This window comes from Podarcis gaigeae (assembly GCF_964106915.1).
Source record: "Podarcis gaigeae genome assembly, chromosome: 15".
NCBI classification, from domain to species: domain Eukaryota; kingdom Metazoa; phylum Chordata; class Lepidosauria; order Squamata; family Lacertidae; genus Podarcis; species Podarcis gaigeae.
The window spans coordinates 5,256,732-5,271,564 of record NC_139692.1 but is presented as its reverse complement, the minus strand read 5'-3'; the positions used below and the strand labels follow the sequence as shown (position 1 = coordinate 5,271,564).

General features: G+C 43.2%; 1 long non-coding RNA gene across 1 annotated transcript; it reads right to left on the bottom strand.

Annotated features, from left to right (window-relative positions):
* Positions 1-1,867: 1,867 nt before the first annotated feature.
* On the bottom strand, positions 1,868-13,483 carry LOC310832251. Its single transcript, XR_014558201.1, has 3 exons — positions 13,162-13,483; positions 11,289-11,337; positions 1,868-1,978 (listed from the first exon to the last, which is right to left on the bottom strand). It is a non-coding gene; the product is annotated as an uncharacterized lncRNA (long non-coding RNA).
* Positions 13,484-14,833: the final 1,350 nt, after the last annotated feature.

The window sequence follows — 14,833 nt, the reverse complement described above, 5'->3', positions numbered from 1 at the left end:
TTACTTAGCGGTTCTGAGGAGCCGCTGTTGTTTCAGCAGGGGAAAAACCGCCGCCCGCGAACCGCCGAGCTCCCTCTCTCTTTCCAGCCTCTCTCTCTCTCTCTCTCTCTCTCGCTATGGCCAAGGAGGAGGAGAAGCCCTTCAGCCAGTCTATGGCCGAGTGGCGGAGGTTCATCTACAACCCCAACAGCGGCGAGTTCCTGGGGCGAACGGCCAAGAGCTGGGGTGAGGAGGGCGAGCGAGCGAGTGCAGGCGGGGAAGGTAGGGGAGGGGGCGGCCGGCACGAGGGGCGGTGGGAGGCCTTGCCCACCACGCATCTCTCTCCTTCTCGGTCTCTCTCCCTCCCTCAGCTGGCGAGGGGGCCACGAGGCGGGCGGCAGCAGCAGCAACGGGCCGGGAGCGGATCTTAGAAAACTTCCCGGGGCAGGACCCCAGTATGGGCCCCCCCAATATTTTTTATAAGTCGGCGCCCCTGAATAGCAATAAGCCCAGTGAATTGTCTGAAGATCTACAGCTCAGACTACACAGAGACTGCAGTTTGTGTTGGAGACTGCCTGGGAACCGAACATAACATGCTGCAACATCCATAGAGGGAGAAAATGGAGCATACCTAATCCATAAATAATAATGACTATTACAAGGACTCTCTGTAGTGGTGCTAGTGGTGGGTTTGTATCTAGCCAGATGCAGAGATTTGCAGCTCTGAGGTTTTGGCCTGATTACAGTTCTGAATGAGATTCAAGTCCAGCCTGTTCCTAATTGTCATGCATTAATAGGAAATCTTCTCTATCCACTTTGGCAGGCAATTGCAATGCACTCTAATGTTTTTATTTGTTTTTGTGCCCTTGATTCATTTCCAGCAAGGCCAACTCTGACCTTTACATGACATTTTCAATGCGCTTTTAAAGGAGATTGTCATATTATAGCTATGGTGCACCTGGGGCCAATAACTTGGGACTCAAAAATATCTCATAACTTGTTATCTCATAATTCTAACCAAGACGTCCTGGTGTTTGAGAGTATGGCAGGCATAGGCAAACTCGGCCCTCCAGATATTTTGGGACTACAACACCAATCATCTCTGACAACTGGTCCTGTTAGTTAGGGATGATGGAAGTTATAGTCCCAAAACATCTAGAGGGCCGAGTTTGCCTATCCCTGGAGTATGGCAAACAGCCCTTTCTGAGAAGTTATCTCACAAATTAAGGCTATCTAGAGGACGGGATACATTAGATAATTGTTTTGCTATGTGGTGTGAGTTTATTTCATTTACAAATAAGGAGGTTTATGGTAGGGGAGCTCCCTTGGTATATGATAAAGTCTGGATCCTGTGAGTTTAATTGGAATAAAGATTGATTTTTAATCGGAATACATTCTGTTTGTTGAAATGTATCCAGTATAACAAGTACAGAGAGTGATAACTTATTCATTTATTTATATACTCAGTTAGTTTAGTTTTTCTTCCTCTTTTCTTTCCCTTCTCCAAATCTGTAAAAAAGTAGAGAAGGAAACTTATGTAAATTTGATAGTTCATTTCCTGTGTAGGGTTATATTATGATAAGTTTCCTGCCTGTGTAGGCTTGCCATACATCAGGAAAATTCCTGACATGTCCTGGGTAATTCAGGATGGACTTTAGGCAAGTTATTCTTTCTTATTCATAGTCCCTTATCTGTACCTTAAGGGTCATTGTGACTTGCCTCCTCCATCACCACCTCTCTTGAGACACATGACAAAATAGGAATGGAAATACTGGAAAGCACTGCCATCGAATCCCAGTTTGAACAGCCATCCAGGGGGATACCATGGTTCGTATTGAAAGTCATGGAGAAATCAAGGAGGATCAAAAGGTCACACTACCCATGCCTCTCTCCAGATACAGGTCAACACGCAGGGTGACCAAAGCAATTTCTCTGCCACAGTTTTAAATCTTGATTGAAATGCATCTAGGAAATTGGTCTCATCCAAGAGAGCCTGGACCTGGTTAGCAAATAGGGAAATGTATTCAAAGTTATAAGGGAGGCAGGTTTCTTTGTGAACATTGCCTACTAAACCAAGAACCAGAGGTAAATCAGATGCTCTTCCAAATACACACCAGTTTGTTTGTGTGGTATATTTACACTTCATTTTTCTATTGGAAGCACAGTAGATGCAAATTCCATTTTGGCATTATGAATATATACTCTGAGCTTGTTGTTTTGTTGCTGTATAGTCGTGTCCGACTCTTCGTGACCCCCTGGACCAGAGCATGCCAGGCACTCCTGTCTTCCACTGCCTCCCGCAGTTCGGTCAAACTCATATGGTAGCTTCAAGAACACTGTCCAGCCATCTCATCCTCTGTCGTCCCCTTCTCCTTGTGCCCTCCATCTTTCCCAACATGAGGGTCTTTTCCAGGGAGTCTCCTCTCCTCATGAGGTGGCCAAAGTATTGGAGCCTCAGCCTCAGGATCTGTCCTTCCAGTGAGCACTCAGGGCTGATTTCCTTAAGAATGGATAGGTTTGATCTTCTTGCAGTCCATGGGACTCTCAGGAGTCTCCTCCAGCACCATAATTCAAAAGCATCAATTCTTTGGCGATCAGCCTTCTTTATGGTCCAGCTCTCACTTCCACTCTGAGCTCAGGGAGGTGGAACAGAAGAATAGATGTCTAGAGTAAGTGGGTGAAGACTCATGCTAAATCCAATCAAACACTAGCAGAAGCTCATTATTGAGCCTACTCAGTGGCGATGATGGTGGCTGAGAAGAATTTGTTTCTCCATCATCCTAGCATTCTTTGTTGCTCATCAAAACATTTCTGTCATTCCTGGTCTTTTAAATTCTGTCCGAAGGAGTGATGGAACACTTGTTGAACTGCTTGATGTTGGTTAGACATTTAGAAAGTAAAGTCATCTGCATCTGTCACAATTTTGAGAGGGTGAAGAAGTGGCAAGGTTGGCATGCCACAAACACACCAGCAGAAGTACTGAATTGGCTCTGCCAGCCCATCCAAACCTCCTCCCCACTCTCCGTCCTGATATGATTCAGGTGAGTGGAGCAGACCCACCATGCCATCTGTTACGGATTACATATCCATTCACTACTTCTCTGGAGAATGACAATGTTTCTAAATAGCAACAGGACTGGTTGGTGTCTTAACCCAGCTTTGCAAGAGAGAATTTTTAGCCTATAATGATGTTTGTACTTCTGTTTCACAGCTCTCTTTTGATTTCCCCTGCCTCCTCTGCTGTCTTTTTCTCACAATAAAGACAGGAATTGGAAATGGGTCATACACTTATCCAAGTGACCCAAAATGAACATAACTCTAGCAGCTTATCTGATGAAGAAAATGACTTTAGCCTTGTACTGTATCTATGAAACAGACTGACCTTATTCCTATTAAATTTGGAATAACTATTTCCCCTCCTACCCTGCCAGTAAGGTAACTTAATTTATTCACTCTTAGTTAGTTGTAAGACTGCCTTCATTGTTGATCTTGTGTTCCATATTCTGCACCCTTTAGTCCCTTGTACAGATTCTGAAAAGAAAACCATTTGACTCGTCATTGTTACCTAACAAAGATATAGTCCTTTTTGCCATTCTTCTTTTTCATAATTGTGGTAACAGAGAAGAGCACAAGCAGGGAAGGGCAGATGCTTGGTGTTCATCTGCTGCATTCAGGTGTCTGTAGCTTCTTAGACTTGCTTGGTACAGCTAAAAGTAAATGTTGAGACTCTGAGTCTATTCAGACATACTGCCCATATGCAAAATCTACATATAAGCAAGAAAAGGAATAAGTTCACTAAGTTCTGATCCCCTCTTGCCATTCCTATTACCCTCTTGGTGCAAAGCTGATCATTACACAAAGCAGGGGCGAGGAACATTTTTTAGCCAGAGGCAACCTTTCAACAGCTACATTCCAGCAGTAGGTGCAGCCAGAGGCAAAAGTGGGTGGAGCAACACCAAGCCAGCTTCTGTACCCACCTAACCTCTGTCTATCCTCCATCCTGGTAAGCATGGAGGCACTCTCAGAGTTCACGGACATATTTCAGACAGGCACCTCACTCAAGGAGGGTGCAAAGTAAGGCCAGTGATGGGTGTGTTCTGGGGAGTCAGAAAGCCCCCAGTAGAATTCCTTGGGAGCTGCTTTAGGGAAGTGAGGGGTTATCTTTGAGGAGATAAGAAGAGAGGCAGAGGAGTTTCTGAGAGCTGAAGACTAGAAAGATCATAGTGAGACAGAGAAGGTTACAGAGAGGAAAGAAGACTATGGAGAAGAGACCAGCACCCACCTTCTTTCATATCATCCACACTTCCATTTGTCCTGTGCCTAAGAAAGCACAGGTCTGAGTGGTTTTCTGCTTAACTCATGCTTGCTAGGCAGGGGTCCGAGTGGTTTTCCCCTTGCCTTGCTCCTTTCCCATGCAAAACCCATTCTTTAGCTCTAAATGAGAACAAACAGCAAACTGTGGAAAACCTGAATTGTCATTTGCTCCATTTGAGTGCTAAATCAGGGGAAGTGGTTCCCCAAGAGAAAGCAGTGGGACAAGGGGAATTGTGGATAAGCCCTTAGGAGCAGCTCCACTGCTAGAATGAGTTTATGATAGAGCCTGAGGCCTACACCTGCATTCCAGGAATATGTAGCCAGAATCTCTGAATGTTCACCTTTGTCTAACCCCATCCACTACTATCCTGTTGTCAGAGAAACTTACTTTTCTTTCAGGTAGGTAGCCGTGTTGGTCTGATGCAGTCAAATAAATAAAATAAAATAAAATAATAAAATGCTACTTTTGGTCATCTGCATACTATCCCTTGCTTTTTCCTGTAGGACTAATTGCAGTCGTTAACAGTCATCAACAGGTTTACCATACCCATTGAGTCAATCACCCATCCCCTACTACCCTTCTGGGGAAAACCCCCACCCCACCCTCCCACTATATATAAGGGTCTGGTGAATTCTGTTTCAGTGTATCTGAAGAAATGTGCCTGCACACGAAAGCTTATACCCAGAACAAACAGTTGGTCTCTAAGGTGCTACTGGAGAATGTTTTATTTATTACTTTTCTTTGTATGGACATGAATTGAACTGTCGAGTGAAAATGAACTGAGCTAGTCTATTTTGTAAAGGGACAAACATGAACTTGAATTAGTTCCTTTTTAGATATGCCGAACTTGCAGTGGAACTAGTTCCTTTTCAAAATGAATGCTTCAAGCTCTGGGATAGGCACTCAAATGTACATTCACATTATCTATGGAAGGTGCCTTAAGTTTATGCTTTTTGGGTTTCTGGGGAAAAGCTGAAAAGAAAGGACCCAAGACATTGGTTGTTTTGATAGGACCTCTAAATAAATAATATTGGATACAATGCCAGCTATGAGAAGGACTTTAGTACATGATAAAAATATTGATAGGTTAAGCTAAGGAATTCAATAGTGGAGAGGGGAACTTAGATGATGAAATAGCTAAGATAGTTTAGGTTAGCTGAAGCATAAACATTTTGAGCATCTGATAGTAGAATTAGTAGGCTGAGTGCAATGTCAAGTGCTAAGGAGAGATAGTGGAAACAGTGCAAAGATAAATAAAGTACATTAGGAGCTTGTAATGAAGTGATATGGAGAAGGGTCTTGGCAAGCAGACAACACAGCAAAAACATCAAAATAGTTTGGTTATGCATCTGGTCATAACAAGATAGTGCCAAGAAGGCAGGGCACACTAGAGAGACACAAGCTGATCACAAGCCTTTGACATACCATAATATTGCTCCTCCATCTGACTCCAGAAGGGGTCTAGTGGGGAGTGCCTTTGCAGGGGATCAGAAGACTGGCATAAAGTCACTTCCACTCTCTAAAATTATCCAGTCCAGCAATGGGAGGGGCAGGCGGATGTATTTACAGTCTAGCTGCCTGCCTCCTCTTCCTCCTTCTTTCTGAGTGCCCTGCTTCCAGCATGCAAAGTGGTTGCAATAGTTTGGGCCAAATAGGAAAGTTTAAGAATGTCGCATCTAATTCAGCATCTTGTTTTCATGATGGCCAACTGGATGCCTGTGGGAATCCTGCATGCTGGACATGAGTGCAAGAATGCTCTGCCCACCTGTGATTCCCAGCAAAGGTTGTTCAGAGGCCTATTTCTATGTGTTAGAACAGGGGTAGGCAACCTAAGGCCCGGGGGCCAGATGCAGCCCAATCGCCTTCTCAATCCAGCCTGTGAATGGTCTGGGAATCAGCATGTTTTTACATGAGTAGAATGTGTGCTTTTATTTAAAATGCATCTCTGGGTTATTTGTGGGGCATAGGAATTCATTCATTTTATTTTTTCAAAATATTGTCCTGCCAACCACATGGTCTGAGGGACGGTGGAACCGGCCCACAGCTGAAAAAGGTTGCTGACCCCTGTGTTAGAATAATGTGCCAACTATTTGTTTAATGTGTTAGAATAGAATGTGTGCATTGAAATGAAGTACTGCATATAAGAGTTGTATTAATCCATATGAGTGGCCAAAGCATTGAAGAGAGAAAGAGGGAGAGAGAGGGAGAATTCTCTTGAGTCTATGAAAAGGGAATACTGTACACTGTATTAGATCCCTTTCTAGTACAATCAGGCACGCCAACCATAATTTTTTGAAAAATAACAAAATTTATATAATCAATACTTGGTAATCAGAGACCTGATTAGCTAACAATGTGTGTGAATCTATCTTGTTGAATCAGGGCACAGTTGTCTACCAGCGTAGGAGAATTTCCCTGCAGGCTGCCTCTCCCTAGAAGGGACCCTATGAAACATCCTGATTTTCAGAATGTGCTTTGAAGCTTTTTCTCTCTGAAAATTGGGCCTTTTAAAGACATCTCTGTGCTTGACAACTTAGATTTTAGAATGGGGAAAATATTCCCTTTACATCTGCCTCCCTGCTGTTAACAGAGGCTGGAACAGGACTCCAGCAGAACGCTTAGGATCTATCAAGACCAAACACCCTTTCTCTTTCCTCCCTCCTCTGTTAACAGCATTGAGGAAGAGAAGTAAAATGAACAAAGGTTGGGGGGCGGAGAGAGATTTGATTTGTATCAAATTGATATGCTTAATTTCTCTTTCAACTCCTTACTTTGGGTTCCATAGAAGCTTCCCTGAGCCAGGCTGGAACCTCTATGAATAGCAAGAGGAAATCTTGAAAGAACTTTGAATGTCTTCACAGAACTCAGCCCCACCCCCCTTTTACAGAGCTTCACCTCTCCATTGTGTCAATGCCTTGGGCTTTTTCTTTCTCTCCATTTGGAGACGTTGTTGCCTAAAAATAGCTGTGGCAGGAATTTACACAAGGCAAGGATGACTGCATCTAACATGACTCGTTTGTTTTCTTCTAAAAACAACCAGGGGTGGGGGAGGCAGATTCAAGACCATGGGGCAAAGGGAGATTTTAATTTATTTAACTCTTTCACCATGATCCAAATTAGCAGACCCCCCCCCCCAAAAAAAACCCACCCCACTCCTGCTTTTTCCGTTATTGGCATCAATTGAAACTTGCATATGAGGGTTAATTTCGGCTGGAAAGGTCAGTTTTCATTATGGCAATGGCTCCAGTAATAAGCCCTGTTTAACTCAATGGGATTGCAAGGTCCATTGAACATGCCTAGGGTTGCATATAGTATTTTAAGTTACTTTTAGATTTCCAAATGTAACATTTAAAGGGGAGCATGCTCATTTTATTCAGAAGAGTGGATAAAACGTGTGTGTGATTCATATCTGTTTCAAAGTGATTTAGAAGTCCTTGATACTTCCTGTTCCGTCATCCTGAACCAACTTCATTCACTCTGTGCTGGCGTACCAAATTGGTCCATAAACATTTCATTACCAGTAAACATGGAGATACTTCAACAGCAGCAAGTATTTTATTCTGTCTGACACTAATTACATCCTTTTTAAAAAGACAACAATTTGAGGGTTGAGGAGACCAACAGGCGCTTTGTACTAGATGTTTTCTGCCAGAGAATAGCTAGCTAGCTTTTGTCTCCCACCCCCACAAATCAATTTCCCCCTCTCAATAGTATGTACTCCACAGTCCATGTGATGTAGGACATTGCAGCCTAGACTCCTGGAAACGAAGGATGCCTTGCCTAGCATGCAGTGAGCAGACATGAAAAGGCTTTTAAAAAACTGAACAAAATGGGGGAATCATCAACCACATCATATTACCCTGAGGTAGGAGCGAGGAAACTCACGCCTGGGGGCCAAAGACAGTGTTCCAGGTCTATCCTTCTGGACCTTGAAACTCTCCTAAGGTCGGACTTCCGGGTCGGCGCCATCGCCGAATGGCGGGCTCCCTCCGAGCTCCGGAGGGAGCCGGCTTGGCAGGGGCTGGGTCCTACCGCACCGGCGATGCGGGGACCCTTAAAAACCACGGCCAGAGGAGGCCGTGGACATGGAGACTCGGCTGGCACCGTTAGCGCTCTCCCGACTCGTGAAGGAGCCTTTTTAAAGGCTACGGATCGTGTGCCGGGGAGAAGCGTGGTGCTTTGAGTTCTCTGCTATCCCTGCCGAGCGCAGCCGCATGCCATCCGGCGGAGAGCGCTGACTTCTTCTATTGAAAATTCGGCTCTAAAGAAGAACCCGTGAGTAATTGGAATATGGACTAAAAAAAGGGGATAAATTTTTAAAATTCGGAGCGAACGGGGGAGGCGGAAAAAAGGAAGTCAGCCCACCCCTAAATTGTAGAAGAGCCAAAACAAAGGACTGGACAACTAAGATCGAGTGTAACCTTATCTTGCCGAATCAGCAACTTCGCGAGGGAAAATTATAAGATTGAGCTGGAGGAGAAAAGTGGAATTGTTTTAAAAAAGCAAACCCCCCCCCCCCCCGGAATCCCTGGAGCGATTCGTGAAACTGCCTGGAGAAAAGCGATGGAGGTTTTGACAGCTGTCAAAGAGCTGTCAAAAAGGAAGATTAAAATAGAGATTTTGTTATGAGGACTTTGCCGGTTATATTTGTTATAAATTGAATATAAACTGTTTTAAATATCGGTCAACAAGCTACTTGGTCTGGTGGATGTGATTCTGGAAGGGAACTTTGTTACTGCAATCCACCTAGAGGAGCCGAGGGATATTGCATGTGTTTTTCACAGGAAACTTGAACAGTTGAATGGAACTTTTAATCTCCTGGGAAACTGCAGGAATGGAACATTATTTTGTCTACAGAGGTCTACACACTACAGGAAACAATGGAACTATTTGTTGGAAAATGAAAGGAACATGATGCAATGCTTTGCTCCATGAATAACAAGCCTCTGCAGAGACACTAGAAACTTTTGGAAAAAGAACATTTCTGTGGGAGAACAGAGAAATAAAAAGGAGGAGAATGATTGACAAGAACAAGGAAATAACAAGAACTGGACAGAACTGGGGGAACATTTGGGATATTCAGGTTTGACAAGCTTATGGATACAAAATTGGAGTTTTTACTCCTGGATATAAAAACCTGGATAGAAGAAATGGGCCCTTATTTGATAGACTCCTTCTACGATTGGACATCCGTAATTAAAGACTGGCAAAGAACCTGAGGGACATAGTGTAATGTGGGAACTCCAGGAAGATATTAGAAGTGGAGGGATAGGTGAAACGCAAAGGGGAAAGAGGGGAGGGAAAATTGGAATCCAAAGGCTGTAAAATTACTATTCATATTTATCTTATTTCCATCTGTACTATGTTTGAAAGGGGGAAACTCGTGGAAGGGTATAGATCGATCTTAGGGGATGGGAATTTGGATAAATTGGGTTATTGATGAAGAGTGTAATTTGGGGATAAGAACTTGTTGAATTTAATTGCTTATTTGGAAGATTTGGAACACAAGAGGGGGTAGGGAGGGGAAGTCCTAGTTATTGGCAAAAAGTTTATAGATTGGATTTAATTTGTTTTGATTTGTTTTAATTTGGAAAACCTTAATAAAAATTATTATAAAAAAAAAGAAAGAAACTCTCCTAAGGTCACCCCCCTCATGAGGACAATCCCCCTCCCAGCCTCTTATTCGACATACTCTGTGTCCTCCTCAAGTGTTTTTCATGGCTAGAATGTCACCTTGAATGGTGCTAGTTCCTCTTGTTTGCCCAAATGGAGCAAAAAGAGGTGTGTGTGCATGCACACATGATTACATGTGCATGTGTATACAGAAACGTCTGGCTTTTGTGAGGCTGGAATGTGCCCTGTTGTAGAAAGCTGGGAGTCACATCCTCTATGGGCAAGCATTTCTCTGCTATCCAGACTTGAACTGCCTGCTTTAACTATTTAAAGTATTATGCTGTTTTAATGGACCTGCTTATTTTATATATTTCACAGTACTGGCCTGAATCTAAGCCTCACTTTCCCCCCGAATTCCGACCATGAAAAGTAAAAGTGTGGCTTATATTCGCGACCTTACGGTATGCAGCCAGGAGTGTGGCAAAGTGCTCCCCCATCTTCTCCCCCAAGGCCGGGAAGGGAGAGAGCGATGAAGGGGAAAGCCCCCCCTCCCCTGCTGCCCAGTATGGAGCAAGCAGCAGCGAGGAAGAGAGTGGCTTATATTCGGGTGTTTTTTCTTTTTTTTTCTTTCCCCCCCTCCAGTTTTAAAGATGCAGCTTATATTTGGGTATGGTTTATATTCGGGCCAATACAGTAATTATGGGTTTTTAATGTAGCTGTTTTGCTATGTATTTTAATTATGAGTGGCTTTTTTAAAATAAAAAATGTTTTACTTTTGTTATTTTTCTCTTGGCTTTATTAGTTTGTGAATCATCTTGGCAGCTTTTGTAGTGAAAGTCAGTACAGTGGTACCTTGGGTTAAGTACTTAATTCATTTTGGAGGTCCGTTCTTAACCTGAAACGTTCTTAATCTGAAGCACCACTTTAGCTAATGGGGCCTTCTGCTGCTGCCACACTGCCGGAGCACAATTTCTGTTCTCATCCTGAAGCAAAGTTCTTAACCTGAGGTAATATTTCTAGGTTAGTGGAGTCTGTAAACTGAAGCGTATGTAACCTGAAGCGTATGTAACCTGAGGTACCACTGTATAAAATTATTTTAGTTGTCATCATTATCATCAACATCATCATCTTTTGCTCCACCCATTTATGCCTCTGGCCCCACCTATCAGTGGCATGCCGGCCCCAGAAGGATTCCAACAAAGAATTGCAGTCCTCAGGCTGTAATTGTCAGCCCTCGCTTTCAGCCTTCAACATTTTAAAGAAATCATCTTTCCCAGTAATCAGCATACATTGATCCCTTTTGTGGTATGTATGCATTTGAAGATATATATATATATTAATATTCACAAGAAGCTTAATTCAACGGGAACTCTGTATGCACCCCCAAATAATACATGCAATTTGACTCGGCTCTGGGCAATGAGTGTGGTCTAATTGCTGTTCACACACACACACACACTTAGAGAGAGGGGGGGGATTATATCAAGCTAATGCTGATACCAGCATGTGACCAGCACAAACAGGAATTGGTTATATATGCCACATTTAACCCCCAAAACCCATTTAATTCCCAGAACCCACCTCAGACAAATGATACCTATAATATATCCATTAATCATCCCTTGTGGGTCAATGGATTCCCTCCAGCAAGCATATCATGCCTTGATTAAAACAGTTTCCTCTTTTTAATTTTTTGATAAAGGCAATATTCTCATTATTTATTAATCACTTTCCATATATATATGTCATATGTAAGCCTGCTCATCTTAACAAGGACAGGGCTGCCTTACTGAAAACAAGATTTCATTGGCTAAAATGCCCATTCGACTTTGTTTCACCTCTGCAGTGAGATGTTTAACTTACATGACTCAGGGCAACCCAAGTGGCCTTTTGTATTGTAGTGACTTTTGGGTGCTTTCCAACCACAGTAAAAGCCACTTTTCAAATTCAGGTAACTGATAAGCCTTCTCCTATACATGGATGCTTGTTGCATTCTCAAATTATTCAGCTTTTTGGAGAATGGTCAAGAAGGCTGCTCCATGCTGTTCTTTATCAAGGTGCCCAGACCTCACAGATTACTATGGAAACCTGACTTCTTTGTTAACTCTTTCGCTAGATCCTTTCCTTGTCTTCTGCTCCCTAGCCTTGGGACAGTGTTTTTTATTTTCTTTGTGATTAATCAGAACACATCTTTGGAAGGCACAATCCAGTGTCTTTCTGCCCAGGAAGGCAACATAACATTTAAAAGTGGAAATCTTAAAAAAAAAAAAGGTGGGGAAGAATTGTGACTGACTCACAGATGCAACTCTCTAGCCCAGGGGTCAGCAATGTTTTTTGAGGCTGGTCCAGTCCACTCCCTGGCAGACGTCTCGGTGGGTCGGAGTGTGCACATAGCTCAAGCTATTTCCGGTGCTCTTCTGAGTCAGAAGGGCTCCAGAAATAGCATGTGCACATGCCACAGGCACTCCTCTGTCCCGGAAATGCGCCAGAAATAGTGTATCTGGATGAGGAGCACCTGTGTGCGTGCGCAAATGCCATTTCTAGTGTTCTTCCAACCTGGAAGTCAGTGTCTGCAGCGAGAGATAAAATAGCATCGCGGGGGGGGGGGGGAGAGAGAATGGAATCCCCACGCCAATCCACAGAACAGCTGTGGGCGAGTTCCAGGAAGCTCATGGGCCGGAACCGGCCCATGGGCCTTAGGTTGCTGACCTCTGCTCTAGCCCATTTGTGATGTTACAGTGAAAACCTAGCTTTTCACTCCTCATATTATACTATGACAGGAGAGGCAATTCCCATAATTCAACCATCTTACTACTTTCTACTTGCTCCTTATATACAGTGCCCAGAGAAATTTGTTATCATCTATTCTTAACTGTTTCTCAGGCTGATCCCCCCAGGAAATGACAGCTGAACTCTTAGCTGATAAAGATCCTCAAATTACACACCTGGTAGCCAAATTTGCTCTGGCAGCTAAGAAGCTCCATTCTAGATATGTTAATGCTTCCTAATTTTAAAACCTTTTGCTGTAATTTTTTATGCTGTAAACTTTTGCAGCTCATGTTGTGTGATTCCATGTTGTGTGGTCCAGGGAACATGGCATAGGCTACATAAAATGTATCTATTAATCATTTTACATACTTCTGGGTCACTACTTCAAGTTGCAATGCCTTTTTAGTTCTTGTCAAGCCATTCCTTGTGAATAAACTATAGCAACAGTACAGTTATTGCTAATTTATTGAATGAAGTATACTCACATTGGCATTTCTGGCCTGTTTGTGGACTCCCCCACTTTAAGGAAGTTGCGAAAAAGGCCTGTAGCATGCGATCATCTCCAGTAAAGATCCCAAGAGCAGGATCAGTCCATCCTTAATTTACAGTATCTCCTGAAGTCCCATTTCAAACATGAAAATTGATAATGCTTGAAAACCTAAAAGTCAGATTAGAATTTTACATACCGTATTTTTTGCTCTATAAGACTCACTTTTTCCCTCCTAAAAAGTAAGGGGAAATGTGTGTGCGTCTTATGGAGCGAATGCAGGCTGCACAGCTATCCCAGAAGCCAGAACAGCAAGAGGGATTGCTGCTTTCACTGTGCAGCGATCCCTCTTGCTGTTCTGGCTTCTGAGATTCAGAATATTTTTTTCTTGTTTTCCTCCTCCAAAACTAGGTGCATCTTGTGGTCTGGTGCATCTTATAGAGGGAAAAATACGGTACGTACTTGCACAGTGCATTGTCCACTTCAAGAAGAGATGCAACAAAACATCTGACATTCAATGTATGCATGAATAACATTTACTCCTATAGCTCTTCTACAGGTTACAAAGCACCCCAAACCACAGCAAACAAGAAAAATCAACAACACTCAGATAAATCTCTAATATAAAGCTATGAAATATCATATAGGGTGATCTAAAGCAACATTGTATGCTAAGCTTGCATTTTATTTGCTGCCAAATAAAGTGTTGTAAAAATAATTGTTGCCTGCAAGGAGAATACATCTATTGACATGAGACTATAAAATGTTAGCAAGAAATATGCCTCCTAGGATGCTTATATAAGGAACAGCTTAATACATTATGGATGACATTATCTATTTTCCCATTATCTGTTAAATTTGGCCTGTCAGGGAGTGGGAGATGAGGATCTCAGTTGCTGTTCCTCACCCCTGCTCCGAAGGCCCAGGTCCACAGGATTTCTAGGCATGCAAGGAGTATTGTGATATAAAACCCAAACCTTCTGGAGGAAACAAAAGCCTTCTGTGACATTCCAGTACACTGACATCATTGTCAGAGACCCTTCAAGTGTCCCTATTTTCCAGGGATATTCCCAGGTTGAGAGAAGCCAGCCTGGTTTCTGATTTGATCCTGGAATGTCCTGCTTTTCCTTAGGATGCACCTATTTTCACTGGGAAATGTTGGAGGGTATGGAGTTATGTGATCCCCGAGCCAAGGAGATAAATAACTATACAACATTTAGAAGACATATGACGGCAGCCCTGTACATGGAAGTTTTTTAATGTTTAATGTTTTACTATGTTTTTATATATGTTGGAAGGGACCCGGGTGGTGCTGTGGTCTAAACCACTGAGCCTTGGGCTTGCTGATCAGAAGGTCGGCGGTTTGAATCCCCACGACAGGGTGAGCTCCCGTTGCTCAGTCCCTGCTCCTGCCAACCTAGCTGTTCAAAAGCACGTCAAAGTACAAGTAGATAAGTAGGAACCACTCTGTCGGGAAGGTAAACGGCGTTTCCGTGCGCAGCTCTGGTTTGCCAGAAGCGGCTTAGTCATGCTGGCCACATGACCCGGAAGCTGTACGCCGGCTCCCTCAGCCAATAAAGCGAGATGAGTGCTGCAACCCCAGAGTCAGTCACGACTGGACCTAATGGTCAGGGGTCCATTTACCTTTATATATGTTGGTAGTTGTCCAG